The sequence below is a fragment of the Moschus berezovskii genome, chromosome 1, assembly GCF_049115385.1.
Source record: "Moschus berezovskii isolate FMDL1 chromosome 1, NW_MosBer_1.0, whole genome shotgun sequence".
Taxonomy (NCBI): Eukaryota; Metazoa; Chordata; class Mammalia; order Artiodactyla; family Moschidae; genus Moschus; species Moschus berezovskii.
In genome coordinates, this window is record NC_142460.1 from 155,907,403 (window position 1) to 155,934,438 (window position 27,036).

At 42.0% G+C, this 27,036-nt stretch overlaps 1 pseudogene; it reads left to right on the forward strand.

Annotated features, from left to right (window-relative positions):
* Positions 1–1,938: 1,938 nt before the first annotated feature.
* Positions 1,939–2,915, forward strand: LOC129552163 (heterogeneous nuclear ribonucleoprotein A1-like 3; annotated as a pseudogene).
* Positions 2,916–27,036: the final 24,121 nt, after the last annotated feature.

Genomic DNA, 27,036 nt, shown 5'->3' on the forward strand with positions numbered 1-27,036 from the left:
ACAATGTTATCAAATATGGTCCTTCCCTCTCTGTTGCCGTCAAAGTGTTTATTTTCATGCAGTGATTTTTCCCCACCTCTTCACCTTTCCCCAGTGTTAAACCTATATCATCCTTATAGCTAATCATTCCAGTAGAAACAAAGTACATATTTCCTAGTAGTTCCGATAAAATCTTATTCTCATTAGCAAACTCTGGATTATATACTTAACCATATGCTTTAGTCCAGAGGACAAAGAATAGGGGATGAGTCATTCTCCAAAGGAAAATCGAGGTTCTATTATCAGAAAAAAAACTGTAAAGTGATAGGCAGGTGGAAAATAGAACATGTCCACTACAACTTCTTCTCAAAGAAACTTCAGTTAAGATTTAGGTTTGCTTTTCAAGTTTTTAATATTAGAATTGCGTTTCTTTTGAAAATGACATCATGTTGGCATGAGAAGCATGGCAGCTGAAATGTTCTTTCAACTAAAAAAATATAGTGAACTATCTTGCTGTTCGTACAGAAAGAGGTGCCAGAAAAGAGTTTTTAAATGTATTTTTGTGCTGAGTTTCCATATACATACAGCCTTTATTTAAAGGCCTCTTTTCTGATCCCAGGAAATGGTTCAAATTCCTGAAAGCCTGAAGAAGTTGCTAGAGTTCCTGATTGCCATTGTGAAAATACATGTTTCCCCCATCAGTGCCACCACAACTTCACTCTTGGGATTAGACACAAAGTCCAATACTTGTAGCACTCTGGGCTAAACAGCTAAGAATTGGTTTGCATATCCACACAGGGTGACACACAGTAACAACCCATTTCAGGAGCATTCAGATTTTCATTAACTCAAATGCTCCTCTGTATGGGAAATCTCCAGGTAAGAATACTGGAATTGGTTGCCATTTCCTTCTCCAGGGGATCTTCCTGACCCAGGGATCCAACCTGGGTCTCCTGCATTGCAGGCAGATTCTTTACCAATTGAGCCACCAGGAAAGCCCCAAATACCTGGCACACCACCACAAACCTTGAAATACATGAGACAGCTTGCTGTCTCAAAGATCATGCACTTGCTTTAGCCTTCAAATTGTGTACAAAACAAAGGACACCAACAATATGCAGAGCTGTCTGTTTTCCCCTCAATCAATTCTTTCTTCCTTATCATTTAGTTCCCTATTACCACATTTGCTTGTGGCTCATCTGGTGAAGAATCTACCTGCAGTGCAGGAGACCTGGGTTCAATCCCCAGGTTGGGAAGATCCCCTGGAGAAGGGAAAAGCTACCCACTCTAGTATTCTGGCCTGGAGAATTCCATGGACTGTATAGCCCATGGGGTCACAAAGAGTCAGATACAACTGAGCGATTTTCACCTCACCACATTTGCTGACTACACCATTTACTAGCTCTGTGCTTCAGATTCCTTATCAGAAAAAGGGACAATGATAATCTACTACACAGGGATGTTATGAGAATTAAATTAATTAATACGTGTAAAGTGTTGAGGAGGACAGTGTTGGGCACTCAATAAGCACTAAATTAATGTTTGCTTTTATGATTACAGGGGCCCAAAAATACATCCCTCTCCATAAATAAAACATGTGAAAAAAAAAATCTGTGGAGATCATGTCTAAAGAGAATGCTGTATAGGGAGAGTAGATGTTCATTCAGCTTCAGAGACCTTAAGGAAATTCAAATCCAGTGCTGAAAGATCCTCTATTTTTTTAAATATGAGGTAGAAATCTTGATTTATTTTCAGTTTTACCACAACGCTTGATGGATCTTAGTTTCCCCATCGGGGATGGAACCCTGGTCCATAGCAGTGAAAACATCAAGTCCTAACCACTGGACCACCAAACAATTCCCAGAAATCTTGATATTTAAAAAAATTATGGCTTTTCTTTTCTGCTCATGGATGCTGCAGAAAAATCATCATTGAAGTGTACCGTCTTCCACTGATGTCATGTCTAAATCTGAGTCTCCCAAAGAGCCCGAACATCTGTAGTAGCTCTTCATCAGAGGACTGAGCTTTGAAACAAACAGTGAGAGTCTGAAGAGCCATTTTGAACAACAGGGAATGCTTACAGACTGTGTGGGAATGAGGGATCCAAACCCCAAGCGCTCCAGAGGCTTCCAGTTTGTCAGGTACGTTGCTGTGGAGGAGGTGGATGCAGCCATGAATGCAAGGCCACACAAGGTGGATGAAAGAGTTTTTGGAACCAAAGTAGGCCATCTCAAAAGAAGATTGTCAAAGACCTGATGCCCACTTAACTGGGAAAAAGATTTTTGTTGGTGGCATTAAAGAAGACACTGAAGAATATCACGTAAGAGATTATTTTAAATAGCATGGGAAAATTTAAGTGATTGAAATCACAGCTGACCAAGGCAGTGACAAAAAGAGAGAGGCTTTTGTAACCTTTGATGACCCTGACTCCATAGACAGGATTGTCATTCAGAAACACCACACTGTGAATGGCCACAACTGTGAAGTAAAAAAGCCCTATCTTAGCAAGAGATGGCTAGTGCTTCATCCAGCCAAAGAGGTCGACGTGGTTCTGGAAACTTTGGTGGCGGTCATGGAGGTGGTTTTGATGGAAATGACAACCTTGGTTGTGGAGGAAGCTTCAGTTGTCGAAGTGGCTTTGGTGGGAGCTGTGTGGTTGTGGATATGGTGACAGTGGGGATGGCTATAATGGGTTTGGTAATGATGTAAGCAATTTTGGAGGTGGTGGAAGCTACTACAGTGATCTTGGCAGTTATGACAATTGATCTTCAAATTTTGGACCCGTGAAAAGAGGAAACTTTGGAGGCAAAAGTCCTGGCCCCAATGGTGGTGGAGGCCAATATTTTGCCAAACCACGAGTAACCATGGCAGTGACAGAAAGTTTTAATTATTGCCAGGAAACAAAGGTTAGCAGGAGAGGAGAGCCAGAGAAGTGACAGGGAGGCTACAGGTTACACTGATTTGTGAACTTTCAGGCAAGCACAATGGTGGCAGGGCCTAGCTGCTACAAAGAAAGCATGTTTTAGACAATACTCATGTGTATGGGCAAAAATACTCATGTGTATGGGCAAAAAAGGGCTGTATTTGTAACTAATTGTATAACAGGTTGTTTTAGTTTCTGTTCTGTGCAAAGTGTAAAGCATTCCAATAAAAGATTTTAATGTAGATTTTTTTTCTTTTGCACCCAAGTTGTCGATTGCTAAATGTAATAGTCTGATCATAATGCTGAAATAAATGTGTCTTTTTAAAAATGCACTGTGTAAGGTTAGTCTACTCTGAAGCCATTTTGGTGAACTACCCCAGCACTGTGGAGTTAGAATTCCTTCAGGGTGATACTAGGTTCCATTCAAAATTTATTTACAACCTGCTTTGGTGGAGAAGCTCTTGTCTTCAGAAACACTGGTGTAGCTGAACTGACAGTTACTGTGTTGTTACCTGGAGTTCACTGTTAAGAGGGTCACCCACACAAAATATTCCATTGTATATATCTACCATACTTTCTTCATCTATCTGTCAATGGACATTTAGGTCTTGGTTATTGAAAGTAGTGCTGCTATGAACACAGGGGTACCTGTATGTTTAAAAAAAATTTATTGGAGTATAGGTGTTTTACAACGTTGTGTTAGTTTCTACCATACAGCAGTATGAATCAGCTAAACATATGTGTGTGTGTGTACATATATACACACACACATATATCTCCTCTTGTTTGGTTGTCTTTCCCATTTAGGTCACTGCAGAGCATTCCTTGTGCTATATAGTAGGTTCTCCTTAGTTATCTATTTTATACATAGTATCAATAGTGTATATTTATCAATTCCAATCTCCCAATTCATTTCACCACCACCCCTTTCCCCCTTGGTTCAGTTCAGTTGCTCAGTCGTGTCTGACTCTTCACGACCCCATGGACTGCAGCATGCCAGGCCTCCCTGTCCATCACCAACTCCTGGAGTTTACTCAAACTCATGTCCATTGAGTTGGTGATGCCATCCAAACATCTTATCCTCTGTCATCCCCTTCTCCTCCCTCCTTCAATCTTTCCCAGCATCAGCTGCTTTTCAAATGAGTCAGCTCTTTGCATCAGGTGACCAAAGTATTAGAGTTTCATCTTCAGCATCAGTCCTTCCAATGAATATTTAGAACTGATTTCCTTTAGGATGGACTAGTTGAATCTCCTTGCAGTCCAAGGGATTCTCAAGATTCTTCTCCAACACCACAGTTCAAAAGCATCAGTTTTTCAGTGCTCAGCTTTCTTTATAGTCCTACTCTCACATCCATACATGACTACTGGAAAAACCATAGCCTTGACTAGACGGACCTTTGTTGGCAAAGTAATGTCTCTGCTTTTTCATGTGCTGTCTAGGTTGGTCATAACTTTTCTTCCAAGGAGCAAGCATCTTTTAATTTCATGGCTGCAATCACCATCTGCAGTGATCTTGAAGCCCCCCAAAATAAAGTCTGCCACTGTTTCCACTGTTTCCCCATCTATTTCCCATGAAGTGATGGGACCAGATGCCACAATCTTTGTTTCCTGAATGTTGAGCTTAAAGCCAACTTTTTCACTTTCTTCTTTCACTTTCATCAAGAGGCTCATTAATTTTTCTTCACTTTCTGCCATAATGGTGGTGTCATCTGCCTATCCGAGGTTATCGATATTTCTCCTGGCAATCTTGATTCCAGCTTGCACTTCATCCAGTCCAGCGTTTCTCATGATGTACTCTGCAGATAAGTTAAATAAGCATGGTGACAATATACAGCCTTGACATACTCCTTTTCCTATTTGGAACCAGTCTGTTGTTCCATGTCTAGTTCTAACTGTTGCTTCTTGACCTGCATACAGGTTTCTCAAGAGGCAGGTCAGGTGGTCTGGTATTCCCATCTCTTGAAGAATTTTCCACAGTGATCCACAGTCAAAGGCTTTGGCTTAGTCAATAAAGCAGACATAGATTTTTTTTTTGAACTCTCTTGCTTTTCTGATGATCCAGCAGATATTGGCAATTTGATCTCTGGTTCCTCTGCCTTTTCTAAAACCAGCTTGAACATCTGGAAGTTCATGGTTCACATATTGTTGAAGCATAGGTTGGAGAATTCCCCCTTGGTATCCATACATTTATTCTCTATGTCTGTGTCTCTATTTCTGCTTTGTGAATAAGACTGTCTATACCATTTTTTTTTTCAGATTCCACATATATACATTAATATATGACATCTGCTTTTCTCTTTCTGACTTTCTTCAGTCTGTAAGACCATCTTTAGGTCCATCCGTGAAAATGAAAGTCACTCAGTCGTGTCCGTCTCTTTGCAACCCCACAGACTATACAGTCCATGGAATTCTCCAGGCCAAAATACTGAGTGGGTAGCCTTTCCCTTTTCCAGGGGATCTTCCCAACCCAGGGATGGAACCCAGGTCTCCCGTATTGCAGGCAGATTCTTTATCAGCTGAGCCACAAGGGAAGCCCAAGAGTATTGGAGTGGGTACCCTATCCATTATCCAGTGGATCTTTCCAACCCAGGAATCAAACTGGGGTCTCCTGCATTGCAGGCGGATTCTTTACCAACTGAGCTATCAAGGAAGCCCTAGGTCCATCCATGTCTCTACAAATTACCCAATTTCACTCTTTTTTATGGCAGAGTAATATTCCATGGTATATATGTACCACATTTTCATTATTCATTCGGATTACTGGATCATATGGTAATTCTATTTATAGTTTTCTGAGGAACCTCCATACTGTTTTCCACTGTGGCTGCATCAACTTACAGTCCCACCAACAGTGTAAGAGGGTTCCCTTTTCTCCACACCATCTCCAGCATTGGTTATTTGTTGACTTTTTAATGATGACCATTCTGACTGGCATGAGATGATACTGTTAGGGAAACCACTGACTGGCCCACCCTGGTCAGGCAAGATAGTAACTTCTTATAGAAGTTATCTTACAACAGGAGGTCCTGGTAAGGAACTCAGAACTAGCAAGCTACCACCAACAGGAAGAATTCTGGAAAGGTCAAAAGAAGAGAGGGCACCAGTTCCTATGTCCTACAAACCTCCCAGAATTCTCCTTACTGGAATCCATCTTTGATGAATGATGCATGTGCCACCAGGAAGAACTCTGAGTCAGAAAGATTGGCCAGAGACAACCTGGAAACTAACCCATCACCATAAACCCTGAGACTGTAAGCTTTGTGGCAGAGCAGTTCTCTTGTGTTCTCTTAACCTGCTGCTCTCTACCCAGGCACCCCTTCCCAATAAAGTCTCTTGCTTTGTCAGTGTGTTTCTCTTCACACAAGTCATTTCTGAGCATTAGAAAAGAGCCCACCCTTGGGCCCTGGAAGGGTCTCCCTTCTTGTGACAGGGCTTCATTGCAGTTTTGACTTGCAATTCTTTAATAATTAGCAATGAGTACATTTTCATGTGCCTATTGGCTATCTGCATTCCTTCTTTGGAGAATTTCTCTTTAGGTCTTCTGCCCATGTTTTGATTGGGTTGTTTCTTTGTTGTCGAGTTGTATGATTGTTTGCATATTTCGGAAATTAAGTCCTTGTCGGTCACATCACTTGCAAATATTTTCTCCCATTCTGTATATTATCTTTGTTCATTTCTCTTTCTTATGATTTCCTTTGCTGTGTAGAAGCTTGTACCCTTGATTAGGTCCCATTTGTTTATTTTCATTTTTATTTCTAATGCTTTGGGAGACTGACCAAAGAAAACATTGGTACGATTTGTATCAGAGAATGTCTGCCAAAGCAGAATCATACACTTTATTTTTTTTATTTTTAACTTTTTTTATTTTGCTGCAATGAGTCTTAATTGCAGCATGTGGGATCTTTCATTGTGGCACTCAGGCTTTTCTCTAGTTTTGATGTGGGCTCCAAAGCGCGTGGGTTCAGTAGTTGTGGCACACAGGCTTAGTTGCTCCATGGCATGTAGAATCTTAGTTCCCTAACCACGAATAGATATGTACACTTTAAAATAGTTAAAATGGTAAATGTATGTTATGAATATTTGCCATAATTTTTTAAAAGTTCAGTTTAGTTCAGTTCAGTTGCTCAGTCGTGTCCGACTCTCCGCGACCCCACGAATCACAGCACGCCAGGCCTCCCTGTCCATCACCAACTCCCGGAGTTCACTCAAACTCATGTCCACAGAGTCGGTGATGCCATCCAGCCATCTCATTCTCTGTCGTCCCCGTCTCCTCCCGCCCCCAACCTTTCCCAGCATCAGAGTCTTTTCCAGTGAGTCAACTCGTCGCATGAGGTGGCCAAAGTATTGCAGTTTCAAGTGCAAATACATAAACACTCTGTCAAACTCATCCATAATCACAAGTCATAGAACCTGCAGAGGAAAAGATGTTAACAAACAAAAAGTTAAAAATCACATGAGGAATCATCAATAGGGAGAGTCAAGCAGATGCAGCAGGGAAGTCATCTCTGGTCTTGATTGCTTCTTGCTGGCACTACGGATCCCCTTGATGTCTGGCTGTGATTTCCAGAGGATTTCTAGCCCGAAAAAACTGCAAACATCTTTTGGCTACAAGGTCACTTTGCTGCCACCGTGGTGACCTTCTGCTCAGACAAACTTGCACGATCAGCTACTTTCCATATCCCTCACAGTGCAGGCAAGAACCTCTGGATCCCTTCCACACTCTACGAGAGTATGAGGAGAGTCGGGAGTGTCACCTCAGCCCCAATTTTCTGCCTTGACTCACACTCACTTTCCCTCGGCTTTGCCATCCTGTGTTGGTGCAAAGCCCACCTGTGAGGCTTCCTCCTCCCTCATTCACATCAGGAGTGGAACTGAAGCTCTTTCTACTCTTGGCTTCCCCATAACCTTGGAATCTCTGCTTGGAAGACTAAGGTCATCAACACAAGAGTCTACCTCTTTACTCTTACTCTCACTTTCTTCTTTCTGCACTCAAGTAGCAAACTGAACTTTGACTATTTTTTTCCTCATTAAATTCCTTTTTCAGGAGTCCTAATAATCCCCACCCTCATGGTTAGTAGGTAACTTTGAAGGACTAGAGAGAAGATCACATACATGGAAATGGAAAAGAGAAGAACACATTGTATATTATTTTACTCCTGTCCCTTCAAGCTATCTTTTCACAACCAACAGCTGGCTCCTCCCTGAGTCTGTGCTCCAGACCTTCACTTTGCAGCACCCAGCCCCCCCTGCAGTGAGACACACTACTCAGGCCAGGGTGGGCAGGGCTGTGGCATGGACCTTGTGCACAGTTCTTACCCTGTCCTGCCTTCCACAGACCATCCACTATGTTCTCCTTCAATCCACCAAACATCCCTTTCTGTCTTAGCTGATTTCCCCACCATGAGGGGTTTTTCTGATTGGGAAAATCTCTTCTCACTTTCAGCTTCCTGCCAGAGTTGTTGGTCCATTTTTTGATTCCTGCTTTCCTTTTTCCCTTTTCCTATCTAGTTGTGAAGAGATTTTTCTTGTCCTTTTAGGGGCCTGAAGTCTTCCACTAATGTTCAACAGGTGCTCTGGGAGAACTGTTCCATTTGTAGATGTACTTTCAATATCGATAGTCTGAATATTCTCTGACATTGCCTTTCTTTGGGATTGGAATGAAAACTGACCTTTTCCAGTCCTATGGCCACTGCTGGGTTTTCCAAATTTGCTGGCATGTTGAGTGCAACACTTTCACAGCATCCTCTTTTAGGACTGGAAACAGCTCAACTGGAATTCCATCATCTCTATTAGCTTTGTTTGCAGTGATGCTTCCTAAGGCCCACTTGACTTTGTATTCCAGGATGTCTGGCTCTAGGTGAGTGATCACACCATCGTGGTTATCTGGGTCACAAAGAAAGATCTTGTTTTTATAGTTCTTCTGTGTATTCTTGCCACCTCTTCTTAATATCTTCTGCTTCTGTTAGGTCCATACCATTTCTGTCCTTTATTGTGCCCATCTTTGCGTGAAATGTTCCTTTGGTATCTCTAATTTTCTTGAAGAGATCTCTAGTCTTCCCCATTCTATTATTTTCCTCTATTTCTTTGCATTGATCACTGAGGAAGGCTTTCTTATCTCTCCTTGCTATTCTTTCGAACTCTGCATTCAGATGGGAATAACTTTCCTTTTCTCCTTTACCTTTAGCTTCTCTTCTTTTCTCAGCTATTTGTAAGGGCTTCTCAGACAACCATTTAGCCTTTTTGCATTTCTTTTAATTGGGGATGGTCTTGGTCACTGCCTCCTGTACAATGTCACGAACCTCCACCCATAGTTCTTCAGGCACTCTGTCTATCAGATCTAATCCCTTGAATCTATTTGTCCCTTCTACTGTATAATCGTAAGGGATTTGATTCAGGTCATACCTGAATGGTCTAGTGGTTTTCCCCACTTTCTTCAATTTCAGTCTGAATTTGGCAATAAGGAGTTCATGATCTGAGTCACAGTCAGCTCCTGGTCTTGTTTTTGCTGACTGTGTAGAGCTTCTCCATCTTCAGCTGCAAAGAATATAATCAATCTGATTTTGGTAAAGACCATCTGGTGATGTCCATGTGTAGAGTTCTTGGAAGAAAATCTGTGACAAACCTAGAGAGCATATTAAAAAGCAGAGACATTACTTTGCTGAAAGCTATGGTTTTTTCAGTAGACATACATGGATGTGAGAATCGAACCATAAAGAATGGACCACTGAAGAATTGGTGCTTTTGTACTGTGGTGTTGGAGAAGACTCTTGAGATTCCCTTGGACTGCAAGGAGATCAAACAAGTTAATCCTAAAGGAAATCAATCCTGAATATTCATTGGAAAGACATGCTGAAGCTGAAGCTCTAATACTTTGGCCACCTGATGCGAAGAACTGACTCACTAGAAAAGACCATGATGCTGGGAAAGACTGAAAGCAGGAGAAGGGGATGACAGAAGATGACATGGTTGGATGGCATCACTGACTCGATGCACTTGAGTTAAAGCAAGCTCCAGGAGTCAGTGATGACAGAGAAGGCTGGCATGCTGCAGCCCATGGGGTCACACAGAGTCGGACACGACTGAGTGACTGAACTGAACTGTTGATGTAGTTGTGAGAAGAAAGGAGTTCTATGTCCTCCTATTCTGCCATCTTGACTTTTCCTCTGTGTGTTTTTTTAAATTAAATTAAATGTACTGATTTAGGCAATAAAGAGATATAATCGTTCATATAACTGAACAGTCCAGAGTCAGGCCAGGCTTTAACCAAATGCTGAAATGAAATTAGTACTCAGTTTCTCTCTGTTTCTCAAATCTACATGTTCTTTGTTGGCTCCATTTTTGTCAGGTTTCTCCCCTCATGGTTTCAAGAAGCTCCAGGAGACTGTCTGAGTCTCCAGGACCCACAGGCTTTCTTGTTCACTTGCAGGAAAGAAGAGCACATTCCCTCTTCCACTTTTGAACCAAAATCTTGAGCTTAGCCAGGGTTGTATTTGTCCTTCCCTGATCCAGTCATTGTGGTGATTGAGATGATACCTTTTAGCTTAAGTTAAATACCACATCCCATGTGAAATATTCCATCCCTAAAGCAGAAGATGGACATCAAGTTCCCCTGAAGCCCATGGATCATGGGAATAAGCATTAGATATCATTAACCAGGAAAAAGGGAAACATGTATTGGGTGACCGATGATAGTGATATAGGCTACCTCCAGTGTCTACCAGATTTGATTTGACTTACTGCTCAACAAGCATTTATCAAACTAAATAATTTTTTTTAAAAATTGTAAAACAGAAACAACCTAATCGTAGCAACTCTTCCTCATAGTACAGATCCTTTTTGTCTCCTGCTTCTTGCTCAGGGAAATTTCTTTTAAAATAATATCCTAGTGTCTGCACTTGATACACCAAAATTTACCGATTTCCTAGGGGTCCTGGACCCCTTCTGTCTTCAGTCTCTGTCCTTGCCCTAGGACTTTGAACCCTTCCTTGGGGCTTTATGAGAAACAGGAGCCTTTGCCCAATACCCCTGGCTATATGGGCAAGCTGCCAGTCTATATGTCCACATTGCCTTAAAAATCATTAAAATTGTTCATAAATCACCTCACAACTGAACAGAGTTTGCTCTAATTTTTATCACATCACTTATTATTATGTATAATATTAATAATATCTGTAATATATGGGTCTTTCTGCTTCAATTTGACTATGAAAATACAAAAAAAAGAAACAGTCTGTTGGGAGAGGGTCCCCAGGACCCAAGTCCAACGGCAGTACTGGGGGTGAAGGGGGCTCACCCCGGGCTTCCTGCCTTTGCCCCCCTGCCATTTCACTTTTTCTCCCCTCTGAGCCCTCTCTAAACACAGGTGAAGAACAATAACCAGCCTGTCACCAAATTTTCTATATGCAAAATAACCTCTCTTCTCGCTCCATTAATCCTCAAAGACTTTTTCACTTTAAAACTGGAGATATAACTGCTCACACAGGGTATTTAATATCATATGTAATAATAACCAACGTGATAAAAATTAGAGCAAACTTAGCTTCAGCTGTGAGGTAGTTTATGAAACACTTTAATGATCTTTAAGGAGACGTGGACATGCAGACTGGCAGTCTGCCCACACAGCAGGTGGCGTTGGGCACGAGCTCCCAACTGGCGGGGGGAGGATGGCTCGAGCTCTATTGTTAGCTCTGCTGCCCTGCAACTGTGTGACCTTGAGCAAATCAATTAACCCCTCTAGACCTACCAGTTTCTTAGCTCTAAAGAGCATGATTAAACTTAATGTTCTCTAAGCTCTCTTCACCTGCAGCATTCTAAAATGTTCAAAGAAATTGATTTTGTTTTTAACAGGTCACAAATGAGAAGTTACCAATAAAGAGTTCTTCTTTTTTCTATAATAGGAAAGATCACTAAGAAACACTCAATCAGGCTGAAGGGATTAAGGAAGAGGTGGGGTGTGGACAGGGTACCGCAAGGTGATGAAGATGGTGGAGGAAAAGCTCCTGTGCAGGTCCTGACCTTCCTGAGTCTCTAGTGAGCCTCAGAGAACACCCTCACAGCCTCTGTGTGCGTTTAACTCCCCATCCCCTTTGGCCTGGGGAGAGGTTGAGTATTCTGGATACATAGGATTCCCTTCTTCTGAAGCTTCTCCAGGGACCCAGTGCTCTCTCCCTCCGTGTCTATTTCCTAGAGGAGGGCCCTAACTAGGGGGGAAACATCCAAGGTATTGTCCCATGACACCTAAATTAGGATGACAATTGGAAAGCTTGAGGTAACCGCCGCTCCCTCTCAAAAATCTCACTAAAACAAGTAGGAAAGAGTTTTTGTTTTGTTTGTATTTATTTTTGGCTGTGCTGGGTCATCATTGCTGCTTACAGGCTTTGTCTAGTTGGTGTTCTTGCCTGGAGAATCCCAGGGACCGGGGAGCCTGGTGGGCTTCCATCTGTGGGGTCACACAGAGTCGGACACGACTGAAGGGACTTAGCAGCAGCAGCAGCAGTGAGTGGGCTACTCCAGTTGCGGTGTTCGGGCTTCTCACTGCAGTTACTTTTCTTGTTGCTCAGTATGGCCTCCAGGTGCACGGACTCAGTAGTTGTGGGGCTCAAACATGTGTTCTGCAGCATGTGGAATCCTCCTGGACTAGGGAGCGAACCAGGTATTGAACCTGTGCCCCCTGCCTTGGCTGGCAAATACTTAACCACTGGACCACCAGGGAAGTTCAGGAAAGGTTTGTTTTTTTTTTTTTAAGATATGTATCTACGAGGACCAAGATAAAAGATGAGGGGACAACAACTGAATTTTATCTGAATTCAGGAAGTTAGAAAATGCTTAAACGAGCAGTAACTGGTTTCAAAGACTCTAGTAAAAAGAATCCTAAATCAGTGATGGTGGAAAATAAGAAGCAGCCCAATTTACACTGCAAAACCCCAAAGCTCATGAACTGGCAGCACTAGGTATCAGGAAAGTGGGGCTAAAGTAAGGGATGGAGATAAAATGGATTGATTTAAGGTTCTTTTAAGAAGTTGTCAGTTGCCCAGATTCCCCTCCCAATTCACACAGCAAGGAAATTATCTCTTCCCCACCATAGTGGAAGACTAGAGGCCTTCCCTCTGAGAACAAAGAGGTGTGCTCTCTGGAGAAGGGAAATCTGAGGGTCCTTGAACTGGAGGACATTGGGCCTAACTGAGGGTAGGGAGAGTCACATGGAAAGCAGGAGGGTGTGAATGTTCACATACTGAATGTTAAAACCACTGGCCCTCTTCTACATGATAACTCCCAGAATAATGGCAGCCAGGCCTGTACCATCCAAGACCCTGGAGGAGCCTTCTCTGAGTATTCGGATGCTCAAGAGAGAGACTTCAAAATTCTGACATAGGGATTTGCTAGCCATTGGCAATCCTAGACCTCTGCACAGTGAAATAAACAACTGACAGGCCACAATCTATGCTCTGAGAGCATCTAATCAGCTTTTTATGCTCTATCCTTAAATATGAGCAGAGGTCAAAGATCACCACACATCTGAGGAAAGCCTCAGAGAGACCAGAACAAACAGAGGTAATTTTGAGGAAACAGAATCTATCCAGGGAGAAAAAAAAATTTTTTTTAAATAACCCAAATTCTCAGAAAGCAGGATATTACATCAATTAAAGAAAGAAAGTATATTTATAAAAAAGAATGCTCATAGAACACAAAGGGAGCCTTTGAAAATTTAAAACATAGTAGTAAAGTTTTTTTAAATCATTATTTATATATTTTTGGTTGTGTTGGGTCTTCATTGCTGTTCCGGGGTTTTCTCTAGTTGTGGCAATCGGGGGCTACTCTCTAGGTGTGTGGGCTTGTCATTGAGGTGGCATCTCCTGCTGTAGAGCACAGGCTCTAGAACTCAGGATCAGTAATTATGGCACACAGGTTTTGTTACTCCGAGGCTTGTGGGATCTTTCTGGACCAGGGATCAAACCCATGGACCATGCATTGGCAGTTGGATTCTTATCCACTGTGCCACCACAGAAATCCTGAAAGCTTTTTTTTCTAAAGTTAGAAAAGAGATGGAAAAGAATAGTGCCCCATGATGTGAAACAAAAGGACAAGAGGATGGAATATTGGATAGAAAATGTAAGACAATGGGAAGACCTATTCTGGAAGTACAACATTCAAATAAAGAGTCCAGAAAAATAGAACAGAGAAAACAGAGGTGAGGAAATAATCCTTGAAATGATTCAGGATAATATCCTAGAGTTTGCAAATTGAAAGAGCCTATATAGTACCCAACATGGCTCTCTAAAATAGGCCCACATGAAAGCATATCTTAATGAAATTTCATAACCCTTGGGAGTTACCATGTGGCATGGTTAGTAAAGAATCTGCCTGCCAAAGCAGGAGACGCAAGAGATGCAGGTTTTATCCCTTGGTCGGGAAGATGCCTTGGAGAAGGAAGTGGCAACCCACTCCAGTATTCTTGCCTGGAAGTCCCATGGACAGAAGAGGCAGGCTATAGTCCATGGGGTCACAAAGAGTCTGACATGACTAAGCAAACACACACACACACAGGGACAAGCAGAACATCTTCAAACTTCTAGAAGGAAAATAAAAATGAAAAATATTTTGATAGAATATATAAAAACTTGAAAATGACACAAACAGAAAGATACCCCATGTTCTTGGATTGGAAGAGTTAATATTAAAATGACCATACTACCCAAAGCAATCTGCAGATTCAATGCAATCCCTACCAAAATACCAATGACATTTTTTTACAAAAGTAGAACAAATAATTTTAAAATGTGCATGGAAACACAAAAGACCTCATATAGCCAAAACAATCTTGAAAAAGAAAAACAGAGCTAGAGGCATCATGCTCCATGTCTTCAAACTATGCTACAAAGATACAGTTATCAAAATAGTATGATACTGGCACAAAAGCAGAGACAGATCGATAGAACAGAATAGAGATCCCAGAAGTAAATCATGCCCTTATGGCCAATTAATCTCTATGACAAAGGAAGCAAGAATATACAATAGAGAAAAGACAAACTCTTTATAAGTGGTGATGGGAAAACTAGACAGCCCCATGTTTAAAAATTCAATTAGAACACTCTCTAACACCACATACAAAAATAAACTCAAAATGGGTTAAAGACCTATATGTAAGACCAGAAACCATAGACATCCTGGGGAAAAACATAGGCAGAACACTCTTTGACGTAAATCACAGCAATATTTTTTTTGATTCATCTCCTAAAGCAAAGGAAGTAAAAGCAAAAGTAGACAAATAGGACCTAATTAAACTTAAAAGCTTTTGCACATCAAGGAAAATCACTGACAAATGAAAAGATAGCCTACTGAATAAGAGAAAATATTTGCAAATGATATGACCAGTAAAGAGTTAATATCCAACATGTACAAACAACTCATACACCTCAACATCAAAAAAACAAACCACCCAATTTAAAAAGTGGGTAGAAGAACTAAATAGACATTTTTTTCAAAAAGGAAATGCAGATGGCCAGCGAGCACATGAAAAGGTGTTCAATATCACTAGGTGTCAGAAAAATGCAAATCAAAACCACAACGAGATGTCACTTCACACCTGTCACAATGGCTATCATCAAAAAGAACACAAATAACAAATGTTGGCAAGGATATTGAGCAAAGGGAACGCTATTGTACACTGTTGGTGGGAATGTAAATTGGTGCAGCCACTGTGAAAAACCTCCACACTGTTTGTCACAGTGACTGCATGAATTTACATTCCCACTGAGAGAATTACCACATGAGCCAGCAATTTTTCTCCTGGGTACACATCCAAAAACCAAAAGCACTAATTAAAAAAGATACATGCACCCCAATGTTCAGAGCAGCATTATTTACAATAGTCAAGACATGAAGGCAACCTAAATGTCCATCAACAGATGAATGGATAAAGAAGATGTGGAATACTACTCAACCATAAAAAGAATGGGATTTTTCCATTTGCAGCAACATGAATGGACTTGCAGGGAATTATGCTAAGTGAAATAAGTCACATAGAGAAATATCATATGATATCACTTGTGTGTGGAGTCTAATACAGAAAACTAATGAATATAACAAAAAAAGCAGACTGACAAGTGTATGGAACAAACTAGCAGTTACCACTGGGGAGAGGGAAAGGGGGAGAGGAAATACAGGGGTAGGGGTATAAGAGAGTCAAACTATTGTTTAGAAAATAAGCTACAAGGATATATTGTACAACATGGGAAGCATAAGCCAATATTTTATAATAACCATAAATGGAGTATAACCTTTAAAAACTGTGAGTCACTCTTTTGTAACTTATATAATATTGCACATCAAATATACTTTAATAACTGATCAGTCAATCAAGAATTAGAATTCCTGGGACTTCTTGAACAAAGCCCCTGCAGTGTGCTCGGCAGTTCCAGCTAAATTTTCAGTGCTTGACTCTTCCTTTTGTGGTCATGCCACAGGGCTTGCAGGATCTCAGCTCCCCAACTAGGGATTGAACCCAGGCCACAGCAGTGAAAGTGCAGAGCCTTAAACATAGGACCACCAGGAGATTCCCTTCAGTGCTCTACTCTTAAATATAAGTCAAAGACTGAGGACAAAAGAAAATTATAAATGATGATAGTAGAAGACCAAGTCCCGTTTAAGAGTCTAAAACTCAGTCCCCTCTCCACTACATCCTGAGCAGCCAGTAGGATGGATGGAGCCAGAGCTAAGGACCTGCCTGCCAGCCATCCCTTTACTTTTCCCTCAGACTTCACCCAACCTTTCATTATTCACTGCTACCACCCTCTCTCTCTCTCACCCACACACAGACATACATACACTAGCTTAATTTGAGGACATGCATCATGCTGCTTTTCTTGATAGCAAAAATTGTTAATTATGGCTCTGCCCAGGAAATAGGCAAAGATCCCAGGAGCTCAGGCCTTGACAGTAGGGAGCTGCACTTCTTTTTGGACAAAGAGTCAGACTAGATTTAGTGACAAATTCTAAATTGGTGTGAGACGTTCCGATTTCCTTGAAGCATAATGCTCCATTGATTGCAAGCTGAGTCATATATTGAATCTGCTTCTCACACCGTCAGTGGGAAGTGTAATTCCTGAATGACTCCCAGCAGACATTTATAGATTTTTCAGTCTGTTAAGTTATAAAAGATATTCAAAGTCTTTTTTTCCTGAAGACCTTTAAATAAATCTTGATCTCAACAGCAAAGCCATTGAACATAGTTACATTCAACACAGTGGGAGTAATCTGCATAGAAGCAAGAGTTAAGTTAATGAGGATAGAAAAACAATCAAGTAAGTGTGAAAAGGAAGAAAGAACAGAGGACTAAAGACTGGAGTTCCATCTTGCGGTGTTCCACCTCTTATTTAAGAGGTAGAAGAAAGAAAACCAGCTATTAAGAAGACAGGACAAAGATGGAAATTAGAACTTGCTTAGGGTGCCAGGACAGAAATACAAGAAAAAAAAAAAAAAAAAAACTTCAGCACCACTCATTATTAGAGAAATACAAATAAAAACTACAATGAGGTATCACCCCACAAAAAAATGGCCATCATCAAAAAATCTACAAACAAGAGATGCTGGCAAGGGTGTGGTTGCTTGCACTGTTGTTGGGACTGTAAACTGATATCACCATTATGGAGAACAGTACGGAGATTCCTTAAAAATCTAGGAATAAAGCTACCACATGACCTAACAATCCCACCACTGTGCATGTTCCCTGAGAAAATCATAACTGAAAATGACACATGTATCCCCGTGTTTACTGCAGCACTCTTTACAATAGCAAAGACATGGAAGCAGCCTAGATGCCCATTGACAGATAAAGGAATTGTGGTACATATATGTGAAGGAATATTACTCAGCCATAAAAAGAATGTATTTGAGTCAGTTCTAATGAAGTGGATGAACCTAGAGCCTATTATACAGAGTGAAATAAGTCAGAAAGAGAAAAACAAATATAGCATATTAACACACATACATGGAATCTAGGAAGATGGTACTGATTAACCTATTTGCAGGGCAGCAATGGAGACACAAACATAGAAAAAGACTTGTGGACACACTGGGGGAAGGAGAGGGTGGGACGAATTGAGAGAGTAGCATGGAAACATACTTTACCATAGGTAAAATAGACAGTCAGTGGGAATTTGCTGTATGATGCAGGGAGCTCAAACCCAGTGCTCTGTGACAACCTAGAGGAGTTGGATGGGGCAGGAGATGAGAGGGAGGTTCAAGAAGGAGAGGACATATGTTTACCTATAGCTGAATCATGTTGATGTATGGCAGAAACTAACAGTATATTGTAAAGCAATTACCCTCCAATTAAAAATAAGTACTTTTTTTTAAAAAAGAAAAAAAAGTGCTAGGAAATTAGTGCTTTCCTATCCTTGCTGCAGCGCAACAGCCCTTAGTCAATGACTAACTAGAGTTGGTGTATAAATACCCCAGATTCCACACCCCTTAGGATAATTTTGAGCCCATGTTCTGCACTGACTCCCAGAGTTCCTGTGCAGCATTAAGTTCTAATCACAGAGGTAACTGACTTGATAGGATACCATTTATTGCCTGTGTTCCTTTTTCTTTCTCACTTTCCCTACTGTTGCTTCCTGGCATCATCTACAAAAGACTACGATGAGAAAAGGCCATTGATCAGATAGCCGGAAGATTCCTGAGAGATCTAGATCTGTCAAATGGAAAAGGCAGAAGCAACCTGAGGAATTAGAGACAGAAATGGAAAACTCTTGTCAGAAGTTTAGCTTTTAGAGGAAGGAAAGAAACAGGGGGTGCAGGTAGTGGCATTGATGGGGCAATGTTGCTCAGTCACTCAGTCATGTCTGAATCTTTGCAACTCCATGGGCTGCAACCCACCAGCTTCCTCTGTCCAGGAGCCTCTGTTCCTGCCTCAGTTCAGGCCATTAGCATTTCTTGCATGAACTATAATGGTCTCCTAAGTCATCTCACTACCTTTAGTCTTGACCCATTCAATGTATTCTTCACACTCCTGCCAAATAGATTTCCTGCTGTTTAAAGCATCTCCAGTTTTTGTCACATGCTTGTGTGTGTGTGTGTGGTGGGGGGTGGGGAGCAGGTTATGAGAGAGAGAAGGACTCTAGAAGGATGTTCATGAGGAAAACTCTGTCAAGGACCCCAGCTTTCTGGGTCCTTTCCCATCTCCTTTTCTGTAGGTTCAAAACAAGATAATGACTCCTCCAAAGATAGTGAGTCTTTTCCTGGGGTCAGCGCCTGTGAACCAGGATAAAGATAGGAAAGACATCCCCTGGTATTTTTCATCTATGGATGACAGCCACCAATGGAGTGCCCACGGTTAAGAAGCAGAACTGAAGGAGGGTCATGTTACAGACAGAAAGCTCAAGGTGCAGGAGCCCTCCTAAGGTAAGCATCTTCAAGACAAAGGCCAACTTGGCAAGACACGAGAAGGGGATCTCTTTTTTCTTAGAAAATTCTTATTTCAAAAGTTGGTTATGGACTGAGGAGGAAGACATTCCCATCTTAGATCTCATATGGGCCAACAACATCTCCCACAACAGTGGCCTTTGACCTGAGGCTTGTAGAGCTCTAGAGGCACATGAAGATTTTCTTATTTCTTTTCTGCTAAATGACTGATGTGGGTTTACATCCTGTTCTACCTATTGTTCGGAGAAGGCAATGGCAAGCCACTCCAGTACTATTGCCTAGAAAATCCCATGGATGGAGGAGCCTGGTAGGCTGCAGTCCGTGGGGTCGCTAAGGGTCGGACACGACTGAGCGACTTCACTTTCACTTTCCACTTTCACACATTGGAGAAGGAAATGGCAACCCACTCCAGTGTTCTTGCCTGGAGAATCCCAGGGACGGGGGAGCCTGGTGGGCTTCCGTCTATGGGGTCACACAGAGTCGGACACGACTGAAGTGACTTGGCAGCAGCAGCAGCAGCTACCTATTGTTTTACAGTTTTCCTTCTCCTTCTTTACAAAAGAGAGTCACACCTGTCACTCATCCTGAATCTTATTGCTGCTGCTGCTGCTGCTAAGTCGCTTCAGTTGTGTCCGATTCTGTGCGACCCCATAGACGGCAGCCCACCGGGCTCTGCTGTCCCTGGGATTCTCGTGGCAAGAACACTGGAGTGGGCTGAATCTTACTATGGTGTACCAAAAAAGGGTATGAGTATATTGGGGTGGAGGAATTTGATAATTTTGTGTTGGTGCTGAGGTGAATCACTGGATTACAAAACTTTTTGTACGCAAGGTGTTTCCTATTATTTCTTCACCAAATTGAAGGAGGACCTAATCAAGTTATCAGCTGACAGCTCAAAGAAAATAAATTTTTATAATATATAATTCTATTATTTTGTGGCACATAACTTAAAGGAGTTTGAAGCCCTGAGTGACATTTATTTATAACAAAATGCCTTCCATTTCCATCATCTTATTCATATAAATAAGATTTCTCAGGGCTCACACATATATAAGCAAACAAAAAAGAAATATGGTTGCTACTGATGCTATCTTGTTCCAGCAGTAAATAATTTTCATCCATGTATTCATGAACTAATTTTTAAAATAGCCCTGCACTTCATTAATAAACTTACTCCAATTAATTTTAATCTTGATGTTTAGTATTACTTATCAAAACTTGGGGTATATTTATATTACTTTAATCAAATAAGTTCAGTTCAGTTCAGTCGCTCAGTCATGTCTGACTCTTTGCGACCCATGAATCACAGCATGCCAGGCCTCCCTGTCCAGCACCAACTCCCGGAGTTCACTCAAACCCACCTCCATTGAGTCGGTGATGCCATCCAGCCGTCTCATTCTCTGTCATCCCCTTCTCCTCCTGCCCCCAACCTTTCCCAGCATCAGACTCTTTTCCAGTGAGTCAACTCGTCGCATGAAGTGGCCAAAGTATTGGAGTTTCAGCTTTAGCATCAGTCCTTCCAATGAACACCCAGGACTGATCTCCTTTAGGATGGACTGGTTGGATCTCCTTGCAGTCCAAGAGACTCTCAAGAGTCTTCTCCAACACCACAGTTCAAAAGCATCAATTCTTCAGTGATCAGCTTTCTTCACAGTCCAACTCTCATATCCATACATGACCGCTGGAAAAAACATAGCCTTGACTAGACGGACCTTTGTTGGCAAAGTAATGTCTCTGCTTTTTCATGGCTGCAATCAGCATCTGCAGTGATTTTGGAGCCCCCCAAAATAGAGTCTGACACTGTTTCCACTGTTTCCCCATCTATTTGCCATGAAGTGATGGGACCAGATGCCATGATCTTAGTTTTCTGAATGTTGAGCTTCAAGCCAACTTTTTCACTCTCCTCTTTCACTTTCATATTAATTTTAATGATAACTCAATCCAGAAAAAGTATTTAAATAATTAGTCTAATGTAGGCTAATGGTCATAGCAAATGTTTTAAAATTCCATTTCAATTTATATACACAATTTTATCATAAAGAAGTATGATAGTGTGATCAATAAAGGACTGACAAGCATAAAAATATAATTCTGTGAAGGAAGTGAAATGGAAATATAAGGTCAAGGAGAAAAAAAGATGCAATGAAATTTTGCAGTACAAAATTTTCTACTGAAAAAAATGCTGTTCGTGTATGTTTTAAATGGATATTGGTTGGAGGATGGTACTGCATTGCTTTGGTATTTAAATTCTACTGGATTCATTTAAAAGAGTGATATGACAGTTTATTTTAAAATGCCAATATTTATAAAGCGCCAGAAAGTATATCCTTTGCCATGATTAAACTTAATGAAAAACATGTTAAAGTTCAACTTAAAAATATGCAAAAAATGCACAATATATATAGTTTTCAAATTATTTTAGGGAACATAAGAGCAAAAATGTTTGAAGCCCACTGAGTTACGACTGTTTTATTTTGTTTTAAGTTAACCATCGCCATAAAAGGGTTCCCAGTCCTGATAATGCTCCTTATCACTGAGGATAAACTTCTTAGCATTGAGCCAGGCTCATAAAGTTCTATCTGCTACTTCAGATTCCACCAACTTCCTATTTGGCCAACCCCCTCCTTTTGCCTCATTTTCCACTTGGCCCCCCTCTCACATGGGATCCTTACAACTCCTCCCCAAACCACCATCTCATTCTGTACCTCAGGCCTTTGCTCAAACTTCTCCTTCTGCCTGGGATGCTCCTCAACTCTCCCCTCAGATCCCCTTCTCCATCCAACAGGGAATTTCTCCCTCAAACTGTCATTCATAACTGGTCGTTTATTAACATGACCAACCATCCCAGTATTCCCAGGACTGAAAGATTTCCTCAGAATGAGGGACTTTGAGCAATAAAATCAGAACAGTCCCAGGTCAACCAGGGTAGTTGGTCACTTCACTATTCTGTGTTCAAGGAATTCACCATGTGGTTTGGGAAAAGCAACCCCAACTTTAGGGTGTTAGAGTCTTTCTTCCTAAAGACCACCTCTCACCTGTGGGAGATAATCACTCTTCTGTGTTCTTAGAGCCCTTTCTTAGGTAATACAATTCAAATGCTGTAACCCTTTAAGCTACTGTATTCCCAATTATCAAGTCACACTTCAAAGAGCAGTTCCTTTGTGATCTTAAAAGGAATATTCTTTTCTAATTAATTAAACTCATTAAGCTTGCATATTCAACTCCTGCCAGTGCATCCCTTCAGTTCAGTTCAGTTCAGTTCAGTTGCTCAGTCATGTCCGACTCTTAGCGACCCCATGAACCACAGCACGCCAGGCCTCCCTGTCCATCACCAACTCCCCGAGTTCACTCAAACTCATGTCCACAGAGTCGGTGATGCCATCCAGCCATCTCATTCTCTGTCGTCCCCGTCTCCTCCCGCCCCCAATCCTCCCCAGCATCAGATCACTTCAAAATAATTGATCTGCAAAGATTGGGGTTTGTAATCTCCTAAATATAATTTTGAGAAGAGCATTATAAATTTGCTGAGACTGTATGAATGTGTGTGGGGGGAGGTGGAAGATGTAACGTTGAGTCTAAGTCATTGAAGTGTTTCCAGAATTTCTCAAGGTCAGAATGTGATCAGGAGTGAAGAAGCCATAGAGATGTGTTACCTGACTGAGCTTCAGTATCCAATCCAGTAAGCATGATCAGTTCAGTTCAGTTCAGTCGCTCAGTCGTGTCCGACTCTCCGCGACCCCATGAATTACAGCACGCCAGGCCTCCCTGTCCATCACCAACTCCCGGAGTTCACTCAAACTCATGTCCACAGAGTCGGTGATGCCATCCAGCCATCTCATTCTCCGTCGTCCCCTTCTCCTCCCGCCCCCAACCTTTCCCAGCATCAGAGTCTTTTCCAGTGAGTCAACTTGTCGCATGAGGTGGCCAAAGTATTGGAGTTTCAGCTTTAGCATCAGTCCCTCCAATGAACATCCAGGATTGATCTCCTTTAGAATGGACTGGTTGGATCTCCTTGCAGTATAAGGGACTCTCAAGAGTCTTCTCCAACACCTTTATACAATTATTCAAAGTATCAAAAAAGGCAGCATAGCAACTTGGTTAGAAACACAGATCCTGGAGTTAGGCTGTTCTTGGCTTGAAATTTCTCTCTCTAGCTTACTAGTTATGAGACCTTGGGCAAGTCACTAGAACATCTCTGTATCTCAAGTTCTTCATCTGTAAAATGGGGATAACAATAGAAGATGCCTCATAGGTTTCCCATGAGGATTAAATGAATTAATATGTGCAAAGTGCTTAGAGCAGTGCCTGGCACACAGTAAGTGATAAAGTGTTTACAAAAAAATGCATGGAAAGTGCCAGGAGCATTATCAGAAGCCTAGGATATACACATATATATAAGCTATTATTGTTTTTATAGGCATTCTTTTTTAGCTAGAATCTCTAAACTTTCAGAGAATAACTGGATTCAACAGAAGTTCAACAAATTACTGAACCATGAAAATAGATTTTCTAACTCTCTACTGAGAGTTCTTTGTTCAAATTATTTAGGGCTCACTGAGAAGAGACTTTGAGAGACAGATTTTTTTTGTATTGATAAGAAAATCTGACAGTTGACGATAGAATTATTTTAAACAAACTGTTTTATATTAGCAAGGGCATCCCTGAGGTTTTCATTCAAATGTTTCATTTCCATCATTGTTCTGCTTGCAAGGGAAGGGAGGCCAGCATTTGCAGCATGGTTCAGAGTCCAGGTCAGCAGGCAGCCTTCCTCAGCAGGGCTCCCCTTGGTACACAGGACTGTGAAACCAATTTTGGGTTACCATGGTAACTAAGGGAAGTTCTGGAAATTTTTCCAAATGAAACATTCATTCAGGGCATCAACAGGCATGGCCTGGTGGGAGGAGGGGGTGGGGAGAGGGACAAAAATCCACTGTCCCTGACCCCACCAAGTTCACAAGTCTATTGGATAGAGAGAGTATTTTAAAAAATCATTGTGTTAAAAAGATGCTTTTTAAAAACATTTTAAAGCTTCTGAAATCAGATATGTCAATGGATGAGTACATTTACCACATGGCTTATCCCTATTAGTAATAGATATAGACCCAGATATCTATTACTAAGTTAATAGATTAAAAGATGTCTTACAATCTGTAACTTCTTAGAACTGAAAAAATTTGGTATACTGCTGTGCCCTGTGCTATGACTGAAGCCTGTACCAAGGACAGAAGGGACCAAGTGTTAGAGGGAGGGAGAAGCTGCAGAAATGTAGTTGAGCTCCCCAGGAAGCTTTCTGTAAATTTTTGCCTTGTTTCTGAATTATTTGGATACAGAAAAAGATACAGGACCTTACCAGCAGGATGCAAATCAAATTCCCCCTACCTTCTCTCTTTTTCAACATGCCACACCAGCCTTACCTTATTACACAGAGATGACAGAAAGATGAAAGGAATAGAACTTGGGTGGCAAGGCTTGTGCCCACAGGTGGCCATCTGTGAGCACTGATCCCTGACTCTTGCAGCCCAGGCAGCAAGAAGCAGACCTGCTGAGGAGGCTCTGTCTGTTGCATCCGCTTTTAACATGGCTACTCTCAGGGGCACCTTCAGTCAAACTAATAAGAAACCCTACGTATACTATAAAGTGCCAGCCCCGCACTCTTCCTTGTGAACTGGAGGGAGAGTACTGCCCAAAAACCAAGAATAGCAAACACTTACATAGACCTTTCTGTGTAAAAACTCTAACACTGTTTACACAGTGAATTCATCTAATACACACAACTTTATAGATATGACTATCCCCACTGTGGATTTCCCAGGTGGTTCCGTGGGTAAAGAATCTGCCTGCAATGCAGGAGACTCGGATTCAGTCCCTGGTTGGGAAGATCCCCTGGAGGAGGGCATGACAACCCACTCCAGTATTCTTGCCTGGAGAATCCCCATGGACAGAGGAGCCTGGTGGGCAATAGTCCATAGGATCGTAAGAGTCGGACATGACTGAAGCGACTGAGCATGCATTCCCATTGTGGTATTCCCTGGTGGCTCAGTGGTAAAGAATCTGCCTACAATGTAGGAGACCTGGGTTCAGTCCCTGGGTTGGGAAGATCCCCTGGAGAAGGGTATGACAACCCACTCCAGCATTCTGGCCTGGAGAATCCCCATGGACAGAGAAGCCTGGCAGGCTAGAGTCCATAGGGGGTTGCACAGAGTGGGACATGACTGAAGCAACTAAGCAGCAGAAGCAGCAGTGTCTCCATTGTACTGATAAGGCAATAAAGGCATAGAGGTGAAATAACCTGCTCTCAGCACCACATTCTACAAAACACTGAGATGTGAACTCAGTCTGAATTTAAAGTCCAAGTTCTCTACCTTCTGCTGCTTTTCAGGCTTGCTGTGAGTTAGACAAGTGCACATGGGGGTCCAGGACCATACAGACAACTCTTAACTTTGCCTTTCATGGTATATGCCCATCCTTAGAGAGTAGAGAGCAGAGAGAAGAAATAAATGTGGGCAAGGCTTCTATTGAACTTGAATGTCTAGCCACTGCTGCTGGTGTGGAATCAGGTTGGGTGAGGGTTCTTGACACTCAGGCCACCTCATGTGGCCAACTCCTCATAGATAAAAGAGAAACCTCTCCCTTTTGCATCCTTTCCAGCTCTTCATCCACAGGCCTTTCATTCATTTACCCAGAGGTCTTCGGGGACAGAGAACTAAAGAACAAATGCTCAACCTCAAAAACATGAAAGCCTATAACTGACAAAGAAAACACTTCTGGAGACAGAATATAGACTGGGAAGTTGCCAGCTTGTGATCACTGGTCTGTTTCTTATTTATTTATTTTTTGACTCTGCTGGGTCTTTGTTGCTTCAGGAGCTTTTCTCCAGTTGCAGTGAGTAGGCTACTCTCTAGCTGCAGTTCGCAGGCTGAAGTGGCTTCTCTTGTTGCAGAGCAGGAACTATAGGCGTAGGGGCTATAGTTGTTGCAGCTCCCGGGTCTCTAGAGCACAGGCTCAGTTGTGTCTCAAGGGCTTCACTGCTCCGTGGCACATTGGATCTTCTCGAACCAGGGATCAAACTGGTGTCTCCTGCACTGGCAATCTGATTCATTACAAGTGGTCTATTTCTTTGTTCCCCGCTCATAGCCAGAGCCTCACTTTCAATGCAAGAGACCCAGATTTGATTCCTGGGTCAGGAAGATCCCCTGGTGAGAGAAATGGCAACCCACTCAGTATTCTCGCCTGGAGAATCCCATGGACAGAGAAGCCTGGTGGGCTACAGTCCATGGGGTCACAAAGAGTCGGCCATGACTGAGCACAAGAGAGCACCCCTTTCTGGTTCTCAGCCTCTAAGGAACTGTCACCTTGGCATCCTGTCCCATCCTAATCCCTTGAGGGATAGCCCAGGGGAGGCTTTGTTGATCTGGGATTTAAAGGATGGGTATGAGTTTGCCAGGGAGAGTTTCACAATGAAGAAAAATGTAGAAAGAAATAGCAAGAGCAGGGTCCTCCCTGGTGGTTCAGTGATTAGGAATCTGCTTTGTAATGCAGGGTAGGTGGGTTCCATCCCTGGTCAGGGAACTAAGAGCCCACCTGCCTCAGAGCAACTAAGCCCACACACCACAACTAGCGAGCCCTCGCCCCACAATGAAGAGCAAGCACAGCCAAAATAATAATAATAATAGCCAGAGCAAAGACTGAGAGGTAGAACACTTATGAGACTG